The 17,801-nt window shown below is 43.7% G+C and overlaps 1 protein-coding gene and 1 non-coding gene across 15 annotated transcripts in view; both read right to left on the bottom strand.

The window, feature by feature from the left end:
- The window catches only part of MTSS1 (MTSS I-BAR domain containing 1), a 164,217-nt gene that overhangs the window by 103,714 nt on the left and 42,702 nt on the right, over positions 1–17,801 (bottom strand). Inside the window, exon 1 of one of the 14 annotated variants that reach the window (XM_058276020.2) lies at positions 16,261–16,346. The exons of the other annotated variants lie outside the window; for them this stretch is intronic. The gene's annotated coding sequence lies outside the window, so the exon portion shown is untranslated. Of the gene's footprint in view, positions 1–16,260; positions 16,347–17,801 lie in introns of those variants that run through there. 14 annotated transcript variants of the gene reach the window in all.
- Positions 8,844–8,945, bottom strand: LOC111758848 (U6 spliceosomal RNA). The gene has a single exon (XR_002792998.1). It is a non-coding gene; the product is annotated as a U6 spliceosomal RNA (small nuclear RNA).

Genomic DNA, 17,801 nt, shown 5'->3' on the forward strand with positions numbered 1-17,801 from the left:
GGAATTAAGCGTGAAGAAGGTAAATAACTCACACTAACACAAATGTCTGAACCAGGTGCAGCACTGCCTACCAAAATAAAAAAATATATATGTTAGTCCTGCAGTGTATGAAACACCGATCTCTGCAATCCTTTAAATATTTCTTGGTTCAGTTCAGCAATCTAGTCAATGGCTAATTCTATTTTCCCCTCACTTTGTTCAATGACTATTGCCTTCTTCCTTTTCCTGCTACTACAGACCTCAGTTCATAAAATTTCATCTGCAGGTCCATCCTCACTTGATCTCCTTTGTGCCTTTGCTTACTCCTTGCTTACTCCGTGTTTAACACATTCTTCACCTTCCTCCAGGAAGCTTTCACTGATTTCCTCCCACTTACTCTCTCCCTCCTCTCCTTTCCCCCAGGCTTTGCAAGGTCCTGGCTTGCCCCGGCTGATAAGAGAAAGCCTAGCAATAAAACCTAGTCTCTGGAGATAGGTTCCAGCTCCACCCACGAAGAACTGAATGACTTTGGGCAGGTGACTTAGCCTGACCGCACGCCAGCGACTTCATTTGTAAAATGAGGGAACAACCAGGACCTGCCTCACAGGGCTGCTGTGAGAACCTGAGAGATGGCACACGTGAGGCACTCATTAGCACCTGCACACAGAAACACTATACAGTCTACCACCTTACAGAGACCTGTTTATCTGCCCACATTCTCCACTAAACCCATCTCCCTGCGGGGGTCACTGGATTGCACTGTGGCTCACTCACAAGAGCTCAAGAAAACATCTGTTGAGTGAACCCAGAGATGAGCACTTGCCCTCACGTGTATCACATGCACAGCATTATGCCCTGGAACACAAGGGTGAGGCAGCCACACAAATTGTCAACTCTAATATAAATGCTAAATAGATGTTCTTGTTATGTGCTGTGCAGGTACAAGAGAGGGAAAATTAATTCTGGCAGGAAGTTGCACAGAAAAATATTGATGGAAGCAGAAGGAGCAAAGGCATGTAAATATAAGAAAATGGCACAAGCGAAGGCCAAGAGGCTTAAGGCACTTGGTACTCCTAGGAATGGTCTAGAACAGGCAAGAGGCAGTGTTCAGAACCAGGTTCCATGGTCCCCAAAAATTGCATGGTGGAAGCACACCTTTCAGACAGGAGGTCCACAGCTGTCATTAGTTCCTCAAAGAGGTCCGAGGCCCAAAACAATGAAGGGCACTGTCAGATGACTCTGGTCAGGATGAGAGAGCGGAGGGAGAAGGAGTAGGGCTTATTATGTGCTGCGTGAGCCCAGCAGGCAGAGGGCTGCAAGGCCAGTGGGCAGCTGGGCTTTCTTACGTGGTGATGGGCAGGCACTGGAGGTTTTCCAGCAGGGAAGGGGGTGATCAGATCTGCAGTGCAGGAAGAAAGCCTACCAGCAGCATGGAGGACGGCTGGGATTCGAGAAGGAGGAAGCTGACTGCTTAGGAGGCCACCGCTACAGCATGGAACCAAGAGCTGAGGAGACAATGGGAATAACGGAAACCAAGGCTCCCAAGAACAAGTTCAAATGAACCCCAGGCAGACGTCTGGCCTGCTTGCACTGTGCTAAGAAGAACGAATTTGAGGAGCAGGCCGGGATGCAAGCCGAGGAGAGGGAAGGAGAAAGTAAAGCCTGACTTGAGCTGAGTTTGCAGTATGGCGCTCCAGGGTAAGCTGAGCCTAGGATTGACGCCCAGGGGCGCTCTCCAGGGTGAGCTGAGCCTAGGATTGAGGTGAGGGGTGGAGATGGGCAACTGCTGGAGTTCCCGTGAACCTGAAAGGCAGCCGAAACCAGAACCTCCAAGGAAGTCAATACAGGGGAGAGAATCAAAGACCAGTGAGGGTGACCCAGAAGGAACAGTCAGAGAGGCGAGAAACTAGGAACAGGTATTTCCCTGGAGGCTAAATGGGGAGATAAGCCTCAGGAGGAGGGGTGGATACAACTGCCAATTGCAGGGAGAAAGCGCAAGTAAGATGAGGGAAGAGAAGAGATGACCCCACTGCACCATCAGCATGAACGGCAGTAGAACATCACGGCAAGCCTCCTTAGCCCAGACTTGACTCAACCTTAGGGACAGATCAGGTTAGGGTCTGAGTGTACTTAGTCCAGGTTTGGGGCTGGTACAAACTAGCATGACAGATTCTTAGGAGATGTCCTAAACACTCAAGACCACGCACCCTCCTGAGTTGCAATATGGAAAAAAGAACACTAGATAAATGGAGGCAAAAATCCTGGGTTCCCATTTCAGCTCCACCACTTCTTAAGTGTCTAATCCTTAGGCAGGTTATGTAACTTTAAGTAAAATGGAGTAAAAAAAAGTTCGGTAATTTGTACAAGGTCACACAGCTGCTAAGTAAAACGGGTAGGGGAAGTTCAATCAAACAGCATGTATGTAAGCCCTTATCTCTGCACTTGGCAGACATGCAGGTCCTCAACAAATGCTGTGCTTTTTGTTTAAGAAATATTCAAGTATTCTGAAACTATCCAGTAATATAAAAGCAATTGGCATGTTTATTACAAAGTTTCCTTATCTATTTACCACAACAAATTTCCTAAATGCTTAAATTAGGCAACCCTTAACCCAGTTCCAGCTTTTGTTTTTTAAAAAAATGAAATGTTATATAATTAAATATTCCATAATTCAGAAGCCACTGATAAACCTTTCCATCATATAAAAATTCCCAGTCTTTCTGTACAAGTAACTAGGTGGACTAAATGAACAATTAAATAGCCTATGAGGGAAATAAAAATTAATTTTGACCATTCATATACTTAAAAGTCCTGGGATTTGGTCATAACAGGAAGATGTTTTCAACACCACCAAAAATATAGAAAAAGTAAAACTTCCATTAATTAGCTTTTTAGGGACTAGAAGTTCTGGCTAACTGAATTTTTAGGCTCATATTAAAAACTGTTACTGTTTTGGTCAACTTTTGTTGGCCGAAATCTAAAATAAGAAAACAGATCCCTACAGTAAAGTGAATGCTATTTAATCTTTGTTTGGCAAGAATTTTGAAGAATGCTGGAGGCATATTCCTTTTGAGAATCAGTTCTTCTTAAGCAGGGACAGCAAGTCAGGATTGCAAGCTGGGGAGGGGGAGGGAAAGAATAAATACGTTCCTCAAATTTCCCCAGTTTGTTATCAGAAAGATCTCCCTCTTCTCTAACAAAATAAAAAGCTACCCAAATTTACAACCAACTAAGCGGCCCGTTAACAGATGTTCTGCTACTATTTATGCATCATATAATACCATAAACAATCTTAAACAAAATGAAATCCACTTGAGCCATCTTTTGAGCAGTTCTCAGCTCTCATCAACTGACAAAGTGAGAGGCTTTAGGAAAGAAACAAGATCATCTGCATCAGTTTCTTCTTGGAATAAGGAATCCTCCTTACGTGACAGGAAGCCACGTGGCCCAGGGCAATAATGACAGGTGCCATCTGTCAGGCATTTTTGATGTGCCAAAGACTTTTTATAAATCTCTCCAATTCTCAAAACAACCCTGCAAAAGAGGTGATTTCGTTTTTAGACAAGTGAGGAAATTGAGGTTTGAAAAAGTTCAGTAATTTGTACAAGGTCACACAGCTGCTAAGCTGCAGAGTCGATTCTAAGCTTCCAAAGCTCTCCCCTCCATTGGCAGCAAAACAAGATGGCGGCAGGATGGAACAGTGTCTGAGGCAGCCACAGGGCAATGTGCCATGTGTTCCCAGAAAGCTCCAGGTGGGCTGGAGGAAAGTGATATACCCACACCTTCTTGTCAGGCATGTTTTATTCTAGCCCTAAATCTACAAATGTCTTCATGGACAATGATGTTATAAACAGGAGGTGCCGTCAGATCTGCTTGATCCAGAAGACACAAAGGTGGGTCTTCACATCTCAGCTTACAATTACAATAGGAATTCATCCCGTTTCTTCTCCATTTTGCAACTCTCCTTTCTCTTCCATACCCCTAGTATGTCTGTGAATGGATTCCTAACTCAGTATGATCATGGCCAGCTAAAAGTTTCCCAGAAGCCATTTTTACTTTAGGTTGGCAAACAGACCTACAAGGTCAATTTAACATCTATCTTGACACTCTTCAAAAGCATGCCAGATTCAATTATGAGGGGGAAAAAAATCAATGCCTCTGAATGTGACCAGAAAACAAAAAATGCAAAAGTGTAAGATGCCTAAAGCAGTTACATTGAAACCAAGATTTCAGTTTGTTTGGTTATCAAAGCTGATGGTCATTTTGAAAATAATCCCTAAACCCAGAACCCAAACCCCATGCTTTGTTATATTTACAGGATCTCACCTGATACAACTTTTACACCAAAAATTCCAAAAAACTTTGCCTCACTTTATTCCTGTGAAATGAAAGAAAAGTCTTTTGATATGTTTTGGGACCCTTTCCCAAACAACTATGTCCTTTCAATTGAGTCTTGCATGTAGTAGATTCTCAATCAAAGCTGCTGAATAAATAAAACCTTATTGTTTATCAGACACTTTGATTGTATCTGGCTTTCAATCCTATGTTTCAAAAGTAGGTTTACTGCCACTGGATTTCATTTTGCACCACAGGAAATGCTGAGCAAAAAAAAATGAATCTTTCAGTAAACACCAGCAGCAAAGTAAGACACCCCCCTGCCCCACCTACGCACACCAGAAGTACAAGGCTTAGGGGATCGTGATAACATGGTACAATTAGAGAAGATTTCAGCCCAACAGTTGCAGAGTCTATTTTCTCTATAAATACTTACTCATTTTCTAATTACACAAATAATTAGGAGGAAGCACAGCTTGAGAAACTGCGTAGGTGTTACTATCTCACTACACGCAGATGTGGTGACAAGTGACACGATCCAAGGGATGAATAAAACGTGTTTTGCTCCAATGTTTGCCCACACGGAGATGACCACACAGCCCAGTTTTTACAATAGAGCCAGCTCCAAACTTAAAATATATGCTTTTAACACAGACATTCTAAAAGGAGAACAGTTCCTTTAGATGAAGGCCAGGTTGCTACATGGGGAAAAAGAGCTGGCTAGGGAATATATTCAAGGTACTTTGGGTTTTTTCGTTTATTCTATGGGATACGAAAGAGCAGCAAAAGGTTGTAGTTAGAAAAGAGTCACCAAGACAGGGAGTCATGTTTTTGGTTGGCTTTTCCTAATGTTTGGTGTCTCAGTCCATACATACTCAGGGACCCAAGGCAAAGCAATGACCTTCATAGTGCCTGTGCTAAAACTACAGGTTCCAACTGACTACCAGTTATTTTTACTCATTTTGGTTTAGTGCTGGTAAAAGAATATAACAGTAGAGTCTCTCTATATCACAGAGGTAGATGGTACAAGTGTCTCACTCTGGCTCCAATTAAAAAATCAGCTCTGCAGAAGGACGTGTCCGTAAGCACTGACAATTTTTAAATCTTATTCATTCAATCACTCAATAAATATTTACTGAGCACCAGGTACTGTGGATACAAAGGTATATAAAACTAAGTTCTGTCCTCCATGGAGCTTGCATTCTAGAATGAAGAAAAGAGACAAAAGAATCATGCAAACAAATAAGAAGGTTTACCTAATTCTAAGTGCCATGGAGAAGAGAAAATTCAGTAGTGGAATACAGAGCAATGTAGAGGGAGGAGGAAGCAGGTATTTTAGCTGGGGTGGCCAGAGAAGACCCTTTGGAGATGACATTTGAGCAGAAACCATGCAAAGGTCTGGGAAGAGCATTCCAGGCAGAGGAAACAGCAAGGATGATCATGGGATGGAAAAGAATTTGGCCAGTCAGTTGAGCACAGCAAAAAAGGGAGGAGGCGAGCAGTGGCAGTTGGTTGGAGTCGCTTGGGGGCAAGCCGTGTAGCCTGTAAGCTGTGCTATGAAGTTTTGATTTTATTCCACCTGCAACAAAGTCTCAGAAACCAACAGGAAACTACTAATTTAGATACACATATGTGTATGAGCTCAGCAAGAACACGACACTTAGAATTGATCATGTGAGAGGATGAAAGGAAGGAACCAGGCTTAGGATAAACACCGCCTATAGTGGACCCTAGGGCTTACAAAGAGCTCTTTGTATCATCTCATTTGGACGCCTGTATTGGGGACAGTGAACATTAGAGGTTAAATACAAAGAACTCCCAGCTCTTAATTACCAAGAAACCAATTCATCTTGTCTCTAAAGTGGCTAATGAAGAAAACTCCAGAGACTACAGATGAAAGGAAGCAGACACAGAGCTCTTCTCCTTCTGAATACTTCAAATCATCTCTTTAAAGTGGCTTGAGATATGGACCCATGAGTCCCCAAAGGCTCAGGCACCAAAAGGAAAAACATGACTGCCATGGTAAAGAGCAGCCTAAATTTTCCATTTTGATTGGTTCAGATGAAGCCATCAAGAGGCACGACTGAGACCTTCCTGAACACTTGACTTTTCGGGATTTTTCTGACGTACGTGGCATGCTGCTGCTGCTGTACTCAGGAGGCCCAGCTGCTCCAGCCACTGGGGCTTTCTAAATTGGCTCCCTCTCTGGTCCATTAGGTCAGGCTAGTCTTTAAATACCTCCTTGCCCCAAACGCTTCTGAACTCAGAGCACTCCATGGAGCCCTCCTCCAGAATCAAATGCTCACCTCACCTCCATGATCTGCAGCAACCTCCTTTTCCCCATCACTTCTCCACTTGAGAGCAAATCGTCTTCATGACACCCCTTATCTGGTCTTCACTTGATCATGTTCCTCTTGCTAAGCTACCTCCTCTTTCTGCCCAAACTCACCCAGTCCTCAATGGCCAGAAAAGTCACTTTTAAAAAAAGAAAACAAGGAGCCTTCCTTCATTCTTCTGGTCCTCATTGGTACCTTCCCTTCCAAAACTCCACAGTATATAATACAGGAACTCCCTAAAGTTTCTAAGAAGCTGACTCAAGCAAAGCTACAGCGTTCCAAAACATTCCCATTCCCACTGGGGAGGTGCAAACTTTGGAGAAGGACTCATTGGCATATTATTTAGCCATGAGACTTAATGGCTGTGGGCACCAGGCGTCATCTACGTAGCAGCTATTGGAGGACAAGAAGCAGACATCTCTTATATAACACCCCCCTTAATTAAGAACACAGCATCTTGCCCCAATAAATCCCTGCCATGTCCAACATCCATTTCCTTTGTAAACATAATTGAGGTAGAAGAGCTTGATACCATCTGTTCATAAACGTATCACAATAAATATACTTTTACAGGACAAAATAAGACAAAGAAAAGCTCCATGCGGGCTCTGTTTTCAATGTCTGTACAGGAAAATGCGCAACCAGTGGAACCCACGTAAAGGGTACAAGACTCCGTGCATAGTGAGTACTACTCATTAGGTAGAAGTTTCAGGGGAAGTTGGGCAACCACACCCATACAGTTTCTTTAGGAATGTCAACTGGAATATATGCTTCACAATTATCTCAAGGAATGCCGATTAAAGACGCACTTTCTTCTCAGCACATGTGAACTTGTAAGATACACCCAGACTATAAGGGTCACAAAGATGGTATTAACAAGTTCGTACTCCTTTATTCCCCTTAAAAATACTGTTTTCTTCCACTTAAAGACAGACATACTAGAGAAACATGGCCATGCATTCATTGTGCAAAGAAGAGAGTGGAGCTGCATATTCCTTCCTCCCTTAAGCTCCAAGAATTGAAATCGACGCATTTGCTTTTGGACTAAGCAGTTTCCTTCAGGTTCACCCAAGCTAGAAAATGAACAGTCACCGTCCATGCCGCACTGCACTGGCGTGTTGTGCTAATAAGGTGAGTTGTGTTTTAAGCCATGTCAGCATAGCAGAGATGAAGGAGGGAAAGTCACATACAAGTAAATAATCAGCCAAAGAGGAGGCCGCACATCTTCTCACGGTCAATGTTCACCTAGAAGAAAATTCCTCTTAAGAGTGCCGCGCGCACGGGAGTGCTGGTCACGAGGAGTGGGTGAACCAGATGCAGTCACGCCAAGAGACCGGACCCCTGGGACTAAAGTCCAAAACCCTGTTCCGAAGTCCCCAGGGGCAAGTGAAAGGAGAAGCTGTTTCGGCTCTTCCACGCTGTGCTATTTTAAGCGACATGACTTCATTCTAGTTTGTTCTGAAGCAGCACAGATGGGCTGCATCAATTTATGTTACTACAGGAAGATAAGGAGACCCAGTTTCAAGGCAGCACATTTTCCTTGCCTCGTGTTAGGGCACCATGAGTCTGGAACTGTGACGTGTTTAGCAGCTGAAAGCATGCTTTTTTGTGGGTTTGTTTTTTTTTTTTCTCTCCTGTTTTCTTTCAAGCCTAAGAGCATTTCACAAACACTGCCATGTTTCATGGAATCACACAGCAGATCCACCTGAAAAATGGCAAAAGGTGGGCTTCTGGGAAAGCAACCGAGCCCTTTTTTATTTTTGTCAGTGTAAGCCAATCCTGACAGCAGTTCCACCCTCTATTACAGGAAGGCTCATCCCTGCGGGGGAAGAGGGAAAGGGCCAACGACTGTAGCTGGAAAATGGTTTACTGTAGGCAGGGGCCCTGCACAACATCTCATTAGGGCAAGTGTACATCTGGGGACATAAGGCTTTTCCTGTACCTTTCTGAGAAAAACTCAGTGAGCCACACTACATGAGGGGCAGGCATATAACAGATTCTATTTATTAAACCTCTCCTAGGCGCTGCACAATCTCGTTAAAAACTCCTAGCATTCCTATGAGGTAAGTACCCTTATAATTCTTATTACGTCTACTTACTATTTTTTTTTTTAGGGAAAAGAAAAATCTTTTTATTTTATTATTTTTTTAAAGAAACCTAGCCATCCAGGAGTAATCCAGCATATGGCTCTGTAAAAATATGGAACGTTCACAAATTTGCATGTCATCCTTGCACAGGGGCCATGCTAATCTTCTATCGTTCCAATTTTAGTATATGTGCTGCTGAAGCGAGCACATTAAGTCTACTTTAAAAGACAGAAAAGTAGCTCAGAGAGGTGGGGAACTAAGCCAAAGTCACACAGCTAGTAAGAATCAGGGCAAGGACTGACTTTTTGCTTGGTTGTCACCATCAAGAAGCTTTGCCCTTTCCTTAGAGAGGCCGGCTTGATGCTTCTTGCAGAAAAACAATCCTTCACTTGCCTATCCAATTTGTCAGCTTCCCCGGTCACACTGCCAGCAAATATCATATAGAAATCATGAATGAAAATGTATGGAAAACAAGAAAACCCAGGAACTAACTTGACAACTGCTACTTTCGTATGGCTTGACCTTGAGCAAGTCCCATTACTTCTGAGCCTCAGGTTCCCAGGTGTAAAGTGTGCTTAGACGTCTCCTTTTCACAGATGAACAGATAAACAAAATGTTACAGCCACACAATGAAAAATTATTCAGCCAAAAAAGAAATGAAGCTCTGATCCATGCTACAACATGAATGAACCTTGAAAACATTATGCTAAATGAAAGAAGGTAGGCACAAGAGGACAAATACTGCATGATGATTCCACTTATACACCTAGAATAGGCAAATTCATAGTGACAGAAAGTGATTGCAGGTTACCAGGGGCTGGGGGGAAGGGGACGGGGTGTTACTGCTTACTGGGTAGTTTCTGATGGGGTGATGAAAATGTCTTGGTAATGGATGGTGGCGATGGTAGCACAATACTCTGAATGTCATTAATGTCACTGAGTTGTATACTTAAAATGGTTAAAATGGCAAATTTTGTTACGTGTGTCTATACAACTACAGTAAAATTTTAAATTTAAATAAAGAGACCTAACTTCCTTTAGGTGTTAAGAGTCTTAAGAAAAAAAAGTCCCCATTCCCTTGAATTCTTTCTTAACCTGAGGTTTGGGACTTTAGATCCAGTATGAAGTGAACCCAGTGACAACAGCTTATACTGAAAGGGCAAAATTCAATCTCAGCTGAGGAAACACCCCTGCTAGACCAGACCCTGTGAATGGCCTAACCGCAGTCAGTGCAAGCAGGTACAATGCACACTGACCACAAGACCCAGCACCTGCACACTGTGTCAGGGCAGGGACACTTCATGATACGAATCAGAAAGTCAGACGAACACTCTCATACTGTTCTCCATGGGATGCAAAGGAAAAAAATAGAGTATTCAAAATTTTAAAGATATTTAGGGCAAAACAATAAGGAAAGGGAGTGATGAGCATAAAGAATTATTTGCTGAACGTTTTCAAACCCTGCCTTCCTGTTAAGGCCATTATCATCAGTTGCTGATTTTTTTCTATTGACTTCCTTAATCAAAAGTTGTTTCAAGGAAAAAAAAATGTCGATTCAGGGATATACAAATCAGGAGGAAACAAAAAACTGCTTTAAAATAAAGATTCCTTTTGCACACTTAAATTTTACCAAAGGCAGGGGAAAAGTAAGGGGAAAACGTATTTGCTACCTCTGTCTCCAGCCCCACACACTGTCCACGCAAGGTGCTTTGCTTTACATCAGGGATCAGCAAACTTTTTTCTGTGAAGGGACTTTTAACAAATATTTTAGGCTTTGTGGGCCATTCAGTCTCTGTCATAACTATCCAACTGTGCCGTGGAAAGCAGCCATAGACCAAGCCTAAAGACGAATGGACTGGCTGTTGTGCCAACAGAACTTTATGTATGGACACTTAAATTTGAATTTCTCGTAATTTTTACATGTCACAAAATACTACTATTCTTTTGATTTTCCCAACTATTTAAAAACGTAAAAACCCTCCTTAGCTCACAGACCTCACCAAAGCAGGCATTGGCCTGGATCTGACACACGGGCATGGTGTGCTGGCCCCCACTTTAAACTACTGATGCCAACTTTTAGGGATGCACTACAGGTGGTTTTTTTCCTTTTGGGGGGAGAAGTCTGCATAAACCAGGACAGAAACTGGCAAGGACAGTGTTACAACAGTACATTTCAGAAAGAAAGCACCTACCTCTGTTATATGAATTCCGAGTCCTTGGAAGACTCCTCTTGGCAGAACAACACAAAGTTTACAATGTGCCTGCTTACTTGTGAAATTCAAAGGTTTAACTTCCTTCCCTTAGAAAGAGGACTATCAGGGTAGTTATTCACGTTTTCTGAGTCGGATTAGTAGGTACCCATGAGATGTCTCCTGCACGTTCAGCACAGGTCATGCTGCTGGATGGAAAGGAAGTCACATTTTATCAGTTTTTGATCCCCAGGAGCTTTCGGTGTTACAGCCCCAGCATGTAGGTGATAGATGTGGGCTGATCCCTCCAAACAGTGATCTCAGCTGATACCCCTTTGATCCATGGCATGCATTTAAGAGGTCATTTAACTAGGGTTTGGTACACACATTTATGGCAATGAAGTTGGCAAGGTCTTGTAGGAACAATTCCGAATTTAAAATCCTGGCTCTGCTACTACGTTCTGTGACATTAAGAAAATGAGTTAACCTCTCCAAATCCTCTATTGCATAAGAGCAAACATAAAAACATTTCTCTCAAATACCCCAGACACTTCAGTGCAAGCCCTGGTAGGCACTAGTTCTTTTTCCCTATTCGATAAACTCTGGCGAGGTGCCAGGACGCAGTGAAAGGCAGACCCAGTGTCCATCCTCACAGGCCAATGGCCATTCATTGGCTTTCTTCCTTAAAACACAAATGCTGGTGGCAATGTAAAATTGTAATATGGCACAGCTGCTAGGGAAGACAGTTTGGCAGTTCCTCAGAAAGCTAAGTATAGAACTGCTGTACGACCTGGCAATCCCTCTACTGGGCATATATACTACAAGATTTGAAAGCAGGGACTTGAACAGTATTTGAACACCCATGTGCACAGCAGCATTATCCACAAGTGCCAAATGATGGAAGCAGCACAAGTGTCCATCAACTGATGAATGGATAAACAAAATGGATATACACATATAACAGACTATTATTCAGCCTAAAAATGAAGTAGTGATACATGTGACAGCATGGATAACCTTGAAGACACCATGTTGAATGAAATAAGCCAGACACGAAAGGACAAATACTGTATGATCTCACTGATTTGAAATAATCAGAATAAGCAAACTCAGAGAGTCAGAATCTAGAATACAGGGTACCAAGGGGATGAGGAAGGAACAGGAAATGGAAAGTTGAGGCTTAAAATGTACAGGGTTCCTATTTGAAATGATGGTAATGGTCTGGTAATGGGTGATGGTGATGGCAGCACATTGTGAGTGTAATTAACAGCACAGAAACATATCTGAATGTGATTAAAAGGAAAAATGTTAGATTGTATGTATGGTATCAGAATTGTTTTTAAAAATTCTATGGAACTAAACTGCATAGAAAGTGAATCCTAAGATGGACTATGGTTAATATACAATGATAAAAACGAGATTAAATTATAACAAATACTCCACACCAATGCCAGGTGTTATAATAATAAGAGGGTGGTATACAGGAACCCTGTTATTTTATGCATGATTGTTCTGTAAACCCACAACTTCTCTAATAAAGTGCCTAAAACTCTGCCTGTCCTCCTCTGCCTCTGTTCCCCTTCAACCTGTAAGCTGGGCATAGCACCGGCTTTGGAACATCACAGACCCAGCTCAAGGCGCTGTGTCTGCCAAGTAGTTGCCACTTCTGCTCCAGAGCATGATTTCAGGAGACCTGGATAGTAGAAGATTTTAAACATTCCTGATTGAGATTATTCATAAGAAATGCTGTAGTTCATGGCAAGTGCTAATTTATATTTTTGCCAAGGCAAAGTTTAATTTACAGTTTGAGCCAAGATTTGTTTGTGTGGAAAGTCCTTTAGCTAGTTAGGCCAAGTCTACTGACTGCATCTCAACTCAGGTTGTTCTTTTCACTTAACAAAAGCTTGTAAATTTAATTCTTGCAACTACTCCAAGAGGTCAGTAAAACTATCGTCACTTAATGCGTGTAGAATCTGACAGCAATCGCACATGCTATAGGGGCTTTTTAGCACTTGAAAATTCACAAGGATCTTGTGCTGAAACCTGCCCATGTTCCAGGCTAGTCAGGGTCCTTGGCTGGGGTTGCATCAGAATCCACCTGAGAGCTTTAGAACCGCTCCCCCCCCCAGCCCCCAACTAATTAGGCTATGGGGGAGTAGGTCCAGCTGTTAGGACCATTTACAGAGCCTTAGTCTGGGTAAAGGTTGCTAAGTCCCAGAGTCTGAAAACCCTTTTTGAAACCAGATTTCACATAATACCCAGATTTCCGCCTTCTTCCAAAACTGTGCTGCTCACTACAACAGCCACTGGCCACATGCTACACAAGCGTTAGGGCGCCGTGTTCTCTCCCATCCTGCACAGTTGGCCCTATGGGGCAGGAATCCTCGACTCATCTGCTTCAGGAGCCCTTTCCTCTAACTGCTCAAAGTGCCCACTATGTTGGCTGAACCGAGGAACCAAATGCCATTTGGCCACAATGGAAAACCTGGATGCTGTGCAAAAGCCCACAATATCTCTCTACTCATAGCCCCTGTCTTATGCTTTGAAAATGAGTTTCAGAGAATGACAACTGAAGATTTATTGTTTATGGGAATCTCTAATTTCCTCCACACATACTGGCAAACAAGGCCTATGAGAAACAGCTTGGAAAGCCGCCTAACTCTCTAAGGGGATGAAATTCATACATTTTACAGAATTTAACCAGGACTAAAACCCAACACTCACCCTCAAAAAAGGAATTAAAGTCACATACCCAAAAGTTTGATGTTTAATTCTAACATCTGCCAAGACATTCTTTAAACCAGTCTTTCCTACCTAATCCAGAACATGTTTTTTTTCTAATATCTAGGGTTACCAAAACAGTAAATCAGGCTCTCTTGATCATTATTTATATAGTAAGCTCTGGGAAGCTGCAGGAAACTAGGACTCTTATCAGAGTTCCAGTTTTCAAAACATCAAGTACAAAAGTCAGAATGGTCTCCTAGGAAGAGACTTGTAAAATGACTTCTTTATCCCTGGAGCAGACTACCACATCTGGATCACAGGGATTTCCCAAGCAGGACGAGACCAGGCGAGGGGAGAGAGTTCCAGGCACGGCCAAGAGCCACAGCTTGGACAGGAAGGGGGATGAGCCTCCTGAAAAGGGCCCTCCGGGCATCAAACCACTGGGAGCCACTGCCAGCCAGCTGCCTCCACCTCCACTCCCAGCTCCCACGGCTAAGGACGCCCTTTGGCAGGTGAGTCTAAGGTGAGAGCCTGCCCAGAGGAGGCATCAGTGCAGGGTAAAGGTGGGGAGGAGGATTCGAGGGAAGAATAAAGGTTCTTTATATACCACCCTAGGGCACAAAGCTCCCAAGATCCACGAGAACCCTTCTATTGTACTAATAGTATATGACATATCGATTATACTAATAACACATTATTATAATATTTCTATTATAGTCTTCTCTTTGAAAGAACCTCAGTTACATATTGGTAACATGATAATACCACCATTTGCATTTATCCATGTGCTTACCATCACTGTAGATCTTTAGTTCTTCATAAGTCTCTGATTTACTTTGTACTGTCATTTCCTTTCATCCTTGGTAACTTCCCTCAGCATTTCTTGTAGGGTAGGTCTTACTGGTGATAACTTCCCTCACCTTTTGTTAATACGGGAATATCTGAAAATCTCCCTTTTTAAAAATTTTTTCATATTTGCTTACACTTTAAAGTTAATAGATGACAAAGAACGTTACATTAAAAAACATTAAAAAAAAACATAAAAAACATAAGAAGTTCCCATATACTCCTCTCCCCGCCCCCACCCCATCATTTTTGTAAATTGTATTTTTTGAAGCTATATACATCACATACAAGAAATGTTACGTTAAAAAATATAAGAGGTTCCCAAATACCCCTCCCCACCCCACTCCTTCCCCACCAACAACCTCCCCCATCATTGTGGCACACTCATCACACTCGGTGAACACATTCTGGAGCACTGCTGCACCACATGGATAATAGTTTACCCTGTAGTTCACACTCTCGCCCAGTACGTTCAGTGGGTTATGGCGGGATATATAAAGTCCATAATCTGACACTGCAATATAAGCCTATTATTCAGCAAACAAAATAAAAAGAGTTGATGTGTGACAGGAACAACATAAAAAGTAGCACAGAAACAGAGGTCGTGTATTTTATTAAAGTTAAATTGGTACCATTTCAAACAAGCTTGTTATAGATTTTGGGTGTTAAAGATAAGCCATGGTAAACATAAAGAAAATATCTAAAATACTAACTGAAAAGAGAATTATAAAAGAACAACTAAATACTAATAGGGAAGCAATGGAGGAAATGAGGGTCAAAGTGATCTGAGATATAGAAGAAACAAAAAATGGTTAAGTAATGACTTATGAGTGATAACTTTGAATGTAAACTGATTAAAGTATATAATCAAAAGACATTAAAAAAAAAAAAAAAGAACCTCAGGCTCTGATCATCAATGTGCTCTTAATTGAGACACTCAACCACCATCACACGTGTCAGAGAACGCTGGCGCCGGGATGGTGTTTCCACAGCGCAAGAGGCCCAGGACCGGCCCAGAGATCACGCCCGCAGCCCGCAGGCCCTGCTGCTCGGCCACCTTCCTCCTCCCGACTGGGCACGAGGGGCAAGGCGGGGCCACAGACCCCCACAGCCGGAGCCGTGGTCCCTGCCGGCCACAGGAAGGGAGCTCCTTGCTGCGTTTTGGCGAATTAATGCCCCGTTCAAGACCAGCCGGGGACTAAGAGGCCAGCACAGAGAGGAAGGTTCCCCCCGGAGGAGACCCCCAGGCTGCAGCATGAGAAATAAAGAAGGAGATGACGGAGCCCAGCTTTCCCCCGCATGCGAAAAGCTGGACTGTGGAAACTTTCCACAGATGTGCCTACCGATTCCAAAACGAGAGAGACACTGTGCCACTCTTGAAAAAATATTATGACCCCAAGTGACGCATCTTCGGCTCTCGGCAGAGGGAAACACCAAGCCCAGGCCTCCCTCGTCTGGTTTATGTCGGAGGAGCCACTTCAAGCAGGGAAGGTACTGCTTTGACACCACTCCCATTGTTTCTTTCATTTTTTATTTTTAGATAACATTTTTAAAATATCTACAATAAAACATACACTTGTCCTAAATATATGTCAACCTGTTTCAACGAGAAGGTCAACCTGACCACTGTTTAAACCAACACCGCGTCTCTCAGAATTGCTTTCTCTAGGGCTTAAGCAACAGAGCCCATGCCTCGTGCCCGCATGGTGCCTGGCCGGGTGGCATGGACTGGTGAAGATGGCCTTCCTTGGTCAAGGTGCTTACCTCCTGAAGGCTCCCCTGACCAGCGCCGCGCCTCTGCACACGGGCCCGCGCACTCGGGCGCTCAATCCCATGCAGGTGCAGTGTCACATCCAGTGTACAGATGATGGAGCCGAGGAACAGAGAGGTTAAAGCAAACTGCCAAAGGTAACTCCGCAAAAATAAGCGCAGCCGGGCGCCAATTCACACCAAAGGCTCTGAATTGGCATGCTACGCTATTTCTGAACTCCAAACAGGGTACCGCTGACCCCCTTTTCCATTTCACACTGAACTGGTTTCTGTGGTCGTTTCCACGTGCAGTGAGAGCGGGCGGGGCTGCTGATGGACAGGTGCGCCCGCGGCCTTCTTCAGCAGCCCCCTTTGGCTGCCGTCAGACTCTCTGCAGCATGGCAGCTCCCTGGGTGTCGGTGGCCAAGCAGCTGGAATCCAGAACTAACATTGGTACCCCCCAACCCTTCGACTTCCCTCAGGGCAAATAACCCCTCAGCGGCAAGGCCACAGGCCTGTGAGGAGCAGCGCAGAGAGAGGGCAGACAGGCCCCCTTCCAGGAGAGTCAGGATTTGGTTTTGAGACCAGAGAACAGCACGGCACTGGCAGTCGTTGCGATTCCTAGAGGGTAAGGCTACGACAGACGGGGCCAGAGCAGCCATCCTGTGCAGTGAGGCAAAGGAAGCCTGCGGTCAGGAAGGGATGGCCAGGCCACAGGGGGTGTGTCTGGGCCACTGGCTAACTGCAAGGCCAGCTCAGGGCAGAGCTGGCACTTGCTACTTCCGAGCAAGGAGAACATTTTCCTTATGGCATGAAAAACAAAACACCTGACTAGATACAGTCAGTTGACATAGCATTTCAAGCTGAATTTAGACTAGCCATAACCAAAGAAAACAACAAGGAGATTGCTGAAGCCAAAGCACACCCCTCATCTTACTCCTGAGGGGGAGAAAATTGGGTGGGCTTTGAAATGCCAATGCCCATTTTGTGTTGCTATTTTTTTTTAACAAGTGGTCCTCCTGGCCGCTCCTTCCCTGGCCACGCGGGTCCCTCTCCCGATGTTTTCTAAAGCAGTGACTCCGCAGTCCATTCAGGTGTCTGGTCTCATTGTAGTTCCGTATGATTAAGCCTGATGTGTCGGTGTTTAATGTTACAGCGCTCAGGTTTAAAACAGGCAAAAAAAAAGTTTCTTACACAAGAATGCATTTTGTTTAAAAAGGAAGTGGTCCAAAATTCAAATAAGATAAGATAAAATAACTGGAAGGGGAACAATGACCCTGAACATCATCGCTCCAGGAATTTTGAGAAAAAACAAAGTCTTTCAATAGTCTGTAGCACATTAAATACTAGCTCTCACACACACACACACACATATACACACACACACACACACACACACATAGACCTGGGCACTAAACTTGGTAGGGAATTCCCAGCAGCGCTGGATGCTCTGATGCCCTGGGAAGGAATGTGACCACACAAGGCCATCCTTAGGCTCGAGAACCCCCGCTGGAGACAAGAGCAGGACAACCCCTTGGGAGAGTCATGGCAGAGGT

The sequence above is a fragment of the Dasypus novemcinctus genome, chromosome 14 (assembly GCF_030445035.2).
Source record: "Dasypus novemcinctus isolate mDasNov1 chromosome 14, mDasNov1.1.hap2, whole genome shotgun sequence".
Classification (NCBI taxonomy): Eukaryota; Metazoa; Chordata; class Mammalia; order Cingulata; family Dasypodidae; genus Dasypus; species Dasypus novemcinctus.